The 10,419-nt window shown below is 43.6% G+C and overlaps 1 long non-coding RNA gene across 1 annotated transcript in view; it reads right to left on the reverse strand.

The window, feature by feature from the left end:
- Positions 1 to 5,931, reverse strand: part of LOC125961643 (uncharacterized) — a 30,573-nt gene extending 24,642 nt beyond the window's left edge. Inside the window, exon 1 of the long non-coding RNA XR_007472621.1 lies at positions 4,732 to 5,931. This is a non-coding gene — a long non-coding RNA (uncharacterized LOC125961643). The remainder of the gene's footprint in view (positions 1 to 4,731) is intronic.
- Between the last annotated feature and the right edge of the window lie 4,488 nt (positions 5,932 to 10,419).

Raw genomic sequence — 10,419 nt, forward strand, 5'->3', positions numbered from 1 at the left:
AAAATCCCCACATTAAAATCTCCACATTAAAATCTCCATATTAAAATCCCCACATTAAAATCTCCACATTAAAATCTCCACATTAAAATCTCCATATTAAAATCTCCATATTAAAATCTCCACATTAAAATCTCCACATTAAAATCTCCATATTAAAATCTCCATATTAAAATCTCCACATTAAAATCTCCACATTAAAATCTCCACATTAAAATCTCCACATTAAAATCCCCACATTAAAATCTCCACATTAAAATCCCCACATTAAAATCTCCACATTAAAATCTCCACATTAAAATCTCCACATTAAAATCTCCACACAAAAATCTCCACACTAAAATCTCCACATTAAAATCTCCACATTAAAATCTCCACATTAAAATCTCCACATTAAAATCTCCACACAAAAATCTCCACATTAAAATCTCCACATTAAAATCTCCACATTAAAATCTCCACACTAAAATCTCCACACTAAAATCTCCACACAAAAATCTCCACACTAAAATCTCCACACTAAAATCTCCACACTAAAATCTCCACACAAAAATCTCCACATTAAAATCTCCACATTAAAATCTCCACATTAAAATCTCCACATTAAAATCTCCACACTAAAATCTCCACACTAAAATCTCCACACTAAAATCTCCACATTAAAATCTCCACATTAAAATCTCCACATTAAAATCCCCACATTAAAATCCCCACATTAAAATCCCCACATTAAAATCCCCACACTAAAATCCCCACACTAAAATCTCCACACTAAAATCTCCACACTAAAATCTCCACATTAAAATCCCCACATTAAAATCCCCACATTAAAATCCCCACATTAAAATCTCCACATTAAAATCTCCACATTAAAATCTCCACATTAAAATCTCCACATTAAAATCCCCACATTAAAATCCCCACATTAAAATCTCCACATTAAAATCTCCACATTAAAATCCCCACATTAAAATCTCCACATTAAAATCTCCATATTAAAATCTCCATATTAAAATCTCCACATTAAAATCTCCATATTAAAATCTCCACATTAAAATCTCCATATTAAAATCTCCATATTAAAATCTCCATATTAAAATCACCTTGGGAGTTAGACAACATACTTGCAAATAAGCCATGGATCTAAAGAAAGAAAATCACAAGGGAAATGATAAAATATTTTCAGCTGAGTGACAGTGAAAACACAGTATCTCAAAATTTATGGGATGCAGCTAAAGCAGTGCTCAGAAGAAAAATTACAGCTTTAAATGCCTCTACTAGGTTTCAAGTCAACAATCTGAATTTCCATTATAAGAATACAGAAAAATAAAAACATTTAATCCAAAACAAGGAAAGGAGGAAATAATAAAGATAAGACCAAATATCAATGAAATGGAAAACAATCAACAAAGCCAAAGATTGGTTCTTAAAAATAATAGGTACGCTCTAGCAAGACTGATCAAGAAAAAAAAGCAAACACAAGTTACCAATATCACGAATGAGACAGAGGATGAAATCTTATAGCCATCAAAAGGATATCGTGAAAAACTTTATGGCAATATACTTGACAGCTTAGATGAAATGTATAAATTTCTTAAAAAACAACTTTATGAAACCAATGCAAGAAGTAGTTGAAAATCTGAATATTCCTATATCTATTAAGAAGTTGACTTTAGTCAAAAACCTTCTCACAAAGAAAATCCTAGGCCCAGTTGATTTCATTGGTGAATTCTAACAAAATCTTAAGGATGGAATACTAAAATTCCATAGAAACTTTCAGAAGAATAGAGGAGGGGAAGACACTTTCCAACTCACTTCAGGAGACCACCATGACCCTGTTCTAAAATCTGACAGAGATCTTACAAGAAAATAAAAGTAGAGATCAGTTCTCCTCATGAACATAGATACAAAATTCCTGAACAAAATATTAGCAAATTGAATCCAGTAATATTTTAAAAGGATAATATAGCATGACTAAGTGGTGTTTGTTCCAGGAATACAAGGTTACTTTAACATTTGAAAACCAATCTATATAATTCAACATATTAGCAAAATAAAGGACAACAACAACAAAAAATAAAAATAAAGGACAAAAGCCATAATGATCATCTCAATAGATACAGGAAAAAAATTGACAAAATAAAATATTCATGATAAAATACCTTGGCAAACTAAGAATAGAAGGGAACTTCCTCAAACTGATAAAGGGCATCTACAAGAAACCTATAGCAAAAAACATCCTTAATAGTGAAAGTCTAATTGCTTTCCTCTAAGATTGGAAACAAGGCAAGGATGTTCACTTTCATTCCTCCTATTCAGCATGGTCCTGGAGGTTCCAGTCATGGCAGTAAGGCAAGAAAAATAAAAGAAGGGGAAAAGTACATTTATTCACAGGCAATTATGATTGTTTACATAAATCCTGAAAAGAAACTACTTTTTTAAATTAGGAAAGTAAGCACATTTAGCAAGGTCACAGCTCAAGATCAATATAAAAAAATTCTAACAGCAAACAATTGGAAAATGTAAAAATACTACTTACAATAGCATTAAGGACACATCAAATAGGAATAAATTTAAGATGTGTCAGACCTGTGCACTGAAAATTCAAAAACATTGCTGAGAGAAATTTTAAAAGACCTAAATAAATGAAAAGATACACCATGTTAATGGACTGGAACGTTAAATATTGTAAAGATGTTAGTTCTCTCCAAGTCGACCCAACAGATTCCATTTAATCCCAACACAACTTTAAAATAGATATAGTTGTCAATATATACTTATTAAAGTTGTGTTGGGACTTGGATTGGGATTAATTGGAATCTACTGGGTCAACTTGGAGAGAACTAACATCTTGTACAATATCGATATAGATATATGGATATATTTGGAAATGCAAAGTAGAATAGTCACGATAACCCTTAAAAAGAAGATCAAACCCAGAGGACTCACACTACGTGATTTAAAGCTTTACTAAAAGATACAGTAATTAAGACTCAGGATAAACACATCAGTGGAACAAAATGTAGGGCCTAGACACATAAGTGTACAGTCAGGTGATATTCAACAAAAATTTCAAGACAATTCACTAAGGAAAGTCTTTAAAAAAAAAACAACAGTGCTGCAATTAGTGGAAAAGAGAAAAAAACTCAACCCTCATCTCACTGTACAACCCTTATCTCACTACACAAAATTTAATTCAAGGTGGTTCACCTAAATAAATGTAAAGCTATACAGCTCTAGAAGCAAGCATAGGAGAATTCTCTGGAACCTTGGTGTAGACAAAGATTTCTTAGAAATGATACAAAAAGTGCTAAATACAAAAGAAAAAATTAATATATTGGATTCATCAAAATACACCATTAATGTGGTGAAAAGAGAAACCACAGATTGGGAGAAAATACTGACAGTGCTACATCTGACAAAGACTTGTATCCAGAATATATAAAGAGCTCCTACAAATCAATAAGAAGACAAACACTCAATTAAAAAATAGGCAGAAGATACTTCACTAATGAAGCTATATGGTTGGCCAGGTTGAAAAGATGCTTAAAGTCATTAGTCATCAGGGGAATACATATTAAACCACACTGAAATACCACTTGGTGCTCGTTAGAATGGCTAATATTAAACATTCACGATAGCAAATAAAGATGAGGCTATTGAGCAAATAAATGGAACTCTCATACGCTGCTGGATAAAAACAGCATAACCACTTTGGGAGAGCTGTTTGTCAGTTTCTTTTAGACACATACCTACCCTGCAACTCCACAATACCACACTTAGTTTTTTTAACCCAAGAGAAATGAAAACATCTGTCTACAGAGAGACTCTTATGAGAATGTCCATAGCATCTTTATCTGTAACAGCCCTACAATGGAAACACCCATCAAATGGAAAATGGATGTGATATATCCTCGCAATGGAATTCTATGCAGCAGTAAAAAGGAACTAAACAGCAACGTGTATGACTCTCAAAAGCATGCTGAGCAAAAGCAGACACAAAGGCTACGAACCGTTTCCATTTACAGAAGTTCAAAACGGACAAAAGCCGTCCACGGTGACCGAATTCATAATCAGTGGTTGCCTGTGGTACGGGGTGTGTGGGGGATTGAGCTGGAAGGCATCAAGAGAGAACTCTCCGGAATGAAGGAATTATTCCATGCAGATCGAGCGTTAGTTACTCAGGTGTAGGTATTTGTCAAAACGCTCATGGAATTGCACACTTGGACCTGTGTGTGTCACTGTCTGTAAATTCACCTCACTTAAAAAACAAGACTACGGATTCTACGGCTGTTAAAAAAAGAATTAGGGAATATTTTGAATTTGATACCAATAAATTTGACAACTTAGACGGAATGGAAAATCTATGTGAAAGATATAAACAACCAAAGCTCATTTAAGAAGAAATAGATAACTGAATAGGCTTATTTACGATAAAGAAATTTAACCCATAATTTAAAACCTTCACAGGAAGAAAATGACATAAAGAACTCACCGATGAATTCTTCCAAATATATAAGGAATAAATACAAATTCTACGATAATTTTTTTCATAAAAACAGAAGAGGAGTTGAATGCTTACTATCTCATTTATGAGACTAACATTACCTTGCTACCAAAACCAGACAAGACAGTACAAAGAACAAAAATACAGACTAATTTCCCTCATAAACATTAAAGTCTTTAGAAACAGTTTAGAAAACCAAATCTAGCAATACATAAAGAGGACATTACCTTATGATCAAGTGGAATTCATCGCAGGAATGCGAAGTTGGTTTAATATTCAAGACCAATTGATGTCATTCACCATCTTAACAAATGCAAAAAGAGAAAACACAAGTTCATCTCAACAGATTCAGAAAGAGTATTTGACATAATTCAACATCGATTCATGTTAAGAACTCTCAGCAAACTAGGAATAGAAAGAAACTTCTTCAACTGGGTAAGGAGCAGCTACCAAAAAACCCACAGCAAAGGCTGTACTTACTGGTGAAGACTGAATGTTCTCACTGTGCAATCAGGAACGAGGCAGACTGCTTTCTCTCACAGATTGGGAGAAAATATTTACAAAACATGTCTGATAAAAGACTTGTATCCGTGAAACTCAACAAGGAAAACAACTAAAAAACAGGACAAAAAAACTACGTTAGACATTTCACTAAAGATATACAAATTGCAAACACAGGAGAAGATGCTTAACATCTAAGGAAATGCAGATTAAAACCACAATGGGACACCATTACACCACCCATTGAACGGCTAAAATTTTTTAAACTACGCTGACTAGGATGCTGACAAGGATGTGCAGAGACCAGAGCCCTCATTCGTTTGACTGTGGGAACGCAAAATGGTAGAGCCCATTCTCAAACCCATCAGAAAAGAGTTTGGCAGTTTTTATAAAGTTAAAAATATACATACTCACCAATCCCTCTCAGGTATTTAGCGAAGAGAAATGAAAATGTGCATTTCATTACTATACACACAAGTCTCCTACTCAAATGTTCCCAGCACGTTTTTTGTTTTGTTTTTTTTGCGGTACGCGGGCCTCTCACTGTTGTGGCCCCTCCCGCTGCGGAGCACAGGCTCCGGACGCGCAGGCTCAGCGGCCATGGCTCACGGGCCCAGCCGCTCCGCGGCATGTGGGATCCTCCCAGACCAGTGCGCCACCAGGGAAGCCCCCCAGCAGTTTTATTCATAATAACCAAAAACTAGAAACAATCCAAACGTCCATCAACTGTTGAATGGATAAACAAATTGCAGTACATTCATTTCATGGAATACTACTCAGCAATAAGAGGGAACAAGCTCATGGTGCCTGCAATAATATGGATGCATCTCAAATATTTACGCTAGGGACTTCCCTGGTGGCACAATGGTTAAGAATCTGCCTGCCAATGCAGGGGACACGGGTTCGAGCCCTGGTCCGGGAAGATCCCACATGCTGCAGAGCAGCTAAGCCTGTGCGCCACAACTGCTGAGCCCGAGTGCCGCAACTACTGAAGCCCACGCACCTAGAGCCCGTGCTCCACAAGAAGAAAAGCCACCACGATGAGAAGCCCCCGCACTGCAACGAAGAGTAGCCCCCGCTCGCCGCAACTAGAGAAAGCCCGCGCACAGCAATGAAGACCCAACACAGCCAAAAATAAAGTTTAAAAAAATTATGCTAAATAAGGGAAACCAATCACAAAATATTGCATATTATTATATTCCATTTATAAGAGACTCAAGAAAAGGCAAAAACTACAATGACCAAAAGCAAACGAGTGACTGTCATGCCTAGGAGGTGGGAGAAGGGAACGCCTACAGAGGGGCACAAGGGAACTTCTTGGGGGGACAAAATATGCTGCCGTGAACATGTGTACAGAAGTTTTTATGTGAACATGTGTCTTCTTTCGCCTGGGTATATCCCTAGGAGTGGAATTGCCGGGTTGCATCTTAACCCGACGTGTGTTCGACTTTTTGAAGCACTATATCATGCTTGCAGTGCTGGTTACACTCTCTACACATTTATCAGAACTTATCATACGGCACACTTAAAATTGGTCAATTTTGGGGCTTCCCTGCAGGCGCAGTGGTTAAGAACCCTCCTGCCAATGCATGGGGCACGGGTTCGAACCCTGGTCTGGGAAGACCCCACATGCCGCGGAGCAACTGCGCCCGTGTGCCACAACTACTGAGCCTGCACTCTAGAGCCCACGAGCCACGACTACTGAAGCCCGCGCGCCTAGAGCCTGTGCTCCGCAACAGGAGAAGCCGCCGCAATGAGGAGCCCGCACACTGCAACGAAGAGTAACCCCCGCTCGCCGCAACTAGAGAAAGTCCACACACAGCAATGAAGACCCAACACAGCCAAAAATAAATAAGTAAAATAAATAAATTTTTAAAAAATTGGTCAATTTCATTGCCTGTAAACTATACCTCAAGAAAGCTAATATGTAAAGAAAAAATAAAAGTTGAAATCAAAGAGAAAAAGGAGGCAAATCATGATTAATCCTGAATTACACACTTTCCTGATGCTCAGTGCTCAGATTAACGAGATGACGCCAAAGGTCTACTCACTTTGTGCCATGCAGAGCCAGCCGAGTCCAAAGTCTCCTATGTGCATTGCAGCAGCTGTGCCGGGAACGGTGTCACTCTGGATCTGTCATCTACCGCCAGGAGGGCGTGTGGTGGATATGCTAGTTGCCGCCACCCCGCTTGGCAAAAGTCCTCTGTGGTCCTTCAGGCTGGGTCTCCTTCTTCAGCGTCCTGCTGCTCTCCACCCTTCCAGGACCCTGGGAAGAGTCCTACTCTTGTCTTTGAGAGTGCGTATGTGTGTTTTCTATCATTTCTAAGGGCCTGGAAAAGACACTGTGTGTCCACCTTCTGGTATCTCAGAGCTCAGTTTCCTGATCTAAAAATTATAAGTCTCTCCATTTTGTTGGCAGAATCAAGCACGTAACAGAATGATGTAAAAGGACTGTGCAAATGGGAAGCATATAAAAGCTTTATAATTAAAGCCAATGTGTCCTCTAGACTGAGTTTGAAGCCAAATGGGAGATTTCTAAGAATTCAACTCTTCAATAATAAATTTTTCTTCTCCCACTCCCAGGAAAATCCTAAGGCATACGTCCCAGAAACACAAATTAGTGAGTTTTTAGAATGATAGATGAGGTATAGACAGACAGGTTAGACAGAAAATAGATAAGGTAAATAGACATAAATACAACTTTTTTTCTGATTTTCCGATAAAAATGAAACAAACACTCCAAACAAAAACCTCTGTTCATACTGTTAAAACAATGTAGTAGACCCATATGTGCTAATAAGGAAAGATGATCTACTATTTTGCGAAACAAAAAAACGTACATTGCAAACTCTACACAGTGTGGTCCAATTTTTGTTAAAAAAAAAAAGATTGTTTCTGCTTTAGCACATGTGGGACAGATGCGGAGGCGTGCGGGTTGGACGGGGTCTGGGGCACGGCTTTTCCGTTATCTACCGCCCGTGTGTGTGCGTCCTCCAGCCAGCGGCCTGGAGTGGCCTCCCCAGGCAGGTGACTGCACCTGCGCCAGGTGAGGCGTGGCGGCGCCGCACCTCCGCCCCGCGCCAGGTCTCGCGGGCTTTGCGCATCCTGGGCAGCGGCTGGACGGACACCAGGAGGCGCTGCGCGCTCGCTTAGCCGGGCTCTGACTCCAAGCCCCTCCCCACGGGGAGGGCCCGCCTCTCGCTGCCTGCACAGCGGCAGGAGGGGCAACGCGCGGACCCTTCAGTCCCCACGACAGGGAGGCACGACCCCCTTGGTCCCCACGGCAGGGAGGTGTGGCCAGGTTCTGCCCGCGGGGGCGCTCAGGGCACAAGCGCAGGGCCAGGGCCTCCCAGTTTCCATCCTCCTGATGCCCAGGCGCAACCCCGGGACCCCGTGGTGATCTCGCCCCCAACCCCACCCTGCCGAGGGTCCGAGCCGGCCCCTTCGCCCCTCCGACATCCCCAGGCAGCCTCCCCAGTGCCCCAACTCAGAGCCAGCCTGCGGCCCACTGCAGGTCAGCAGCCTCGGAACAAATCAACCCATCCTGCGTTCATCTCTCACCGGCTGCGTGACCTTGAGCGAGCCCCTCCCCCTTCCTTTCTTCTGTTGCCAAGTGCAGGGTGGCTTGCAGCTGCCCAGGGTCCCACCCAGTCCGTGTGGCACACACCCCATGCCTGATGGCAGCTTGGCCGCTCCCTGGCTGGCTGGTGGTAACCAGGGCCGTTCCCGAGTTTTCCACCCTTCCCTGGAAGGCTCTCTTACCAGCCGTCAGGACCCCATTACCCACCCACCAGGACAGGCCTTGGCAAGGACGGGCTGCCATTCATTTGCCCACACCTGGCCTGGGGCCCCAAGCTCGGGGTCTGGCCTGAAAGGGCTGTTGTCAGGTCACCAGCATGCTGGGTGGTTATCGCCCCCAGCTGGCTCAGCCTGAAGCCCACCTGAGCCAGGTGAGGTGGGCCGAGCTGAGACCCCCACCCACCCACCCACCCCCCTCACCTCTGGCAGGTGCCCTGGAGGGCCTGGGAGTTCTGACACGGGCCCCCAGGTTTGGGGCTGGGAGAGCCTCTGGGGACACTTCAGGAGCCCTTACCTAGTCCACACCCACCGGCAGCCTTTGGTCAGAGCGGGGCGTCTCTGTCCTCTCCACAATGGACCCACCCAGGTTCCAGGAGGGCAGGGGGCGGGCCTGGGTCCACAGCCCAGCCACAGGAGGGCCGAGGGAGGGGTTCTGGAGAAGTGACACAGACACACCCACACTGTCACCTGGCAGGGAAAGGTTTATTCAGTTTCAACCACAGAGTGACAGAGCGAAACAGACATAGGGAGAGCCTGGTCTACACCGGAAAGTGAGCGTGTTACACAGACAGGACCTTATGCACAGGGATGGGGCAGAGAGTGCCACGCAGCCACATCTACCGGAAAGAAGCCCTGAGACCTAGGGCTCTGCATCAAGACACACGAACACCAGGCCGCTTGTGCCCACCTAATAAAAAAATGAAGTGATGTGCGATATTACTTTTCTTTATAATCCCTTTTCCTCATAAAACGTTATGTGTTTAACACACACTCATATCACTGCTAAAATCAGCAAGAGCTATTATAGCGCTCCAACTTAATTAAGTTGATAAAAAAAAAGTTGTCCTGTGGCCAGTTCACAATGGAACTAAATAAGTTTTGTTCTGAGATGCCTGGGGAGTCTCTCTGGCAGCAAGAGGCATTTCCAACAATTGGGTCATTCCGCCACCGAGAGAGTCTCGGTCCACAGCACGTGGAGCTGTGCCCCTGGCAGCCCGGGGTAGGGCAAGAGGGCAAGGTGGGCACTCAGCTCGGTGGAGGCCCAGTGGAGGCGGCCACTCCCGAGGATGGGCTGGCCAAGGGGCCAGGACGGCGGTGGGCGGCTCCCCACGAGGAGGTAATGACAACAGCCCCCAAACGTACCGGGTGCCCAAGGGCCACGATGAATCGACACCACTCCGCTGACAGCTGAGCCCCAGGAACGCTCAGGGGGTGGACCCTCGCGTTAGCCCTGTCAGGCAGGCCTGAGGCCCCAGGCCCGGAAGCGGGCAGGAGATGGATGGTGTGTCCTAGAAGCAGCTGCCTGCGGATGGAACACGGAGAGTCGGGCACGTCCGTTTCTGGCAGCAACCTTCCCAGGAGGCCCCTCACAGGGGTGCCTGCGCTCACAGCCGGGGCAGCCAAAGGTGGACAGAAGCCCGGGTGGAAGCCCAACAGCTCGAAGGTGGCTCATGTCCAGAGAATCTGGTGTCTGACAGCCTTGCTCTGCGCAGCTGTCCCTGTCACCGGCTGCTGCGCGCCCTCAGCTGCACAAGGGATCGGCTGGCACCTCCCGGAGCGTTTTTTCAGCTCAGGCTACAGGGGCCTGTGGTGCCCGGAAGGCGAAGGCTGGACAG

The sequence above is a fragment of the Orcinus orca genome, chromosome 17, assembly GCF_937001465.1.
Source record: "Orcinus orca chromosome 17, mOrcOrc1.1, whole genome shotgun sequence".
NCBI lineage: Eukaryota > Metazoa > Chordata > Mammalia > Artiodactyla > Delphinidae > Orcinus > Orcinus orca.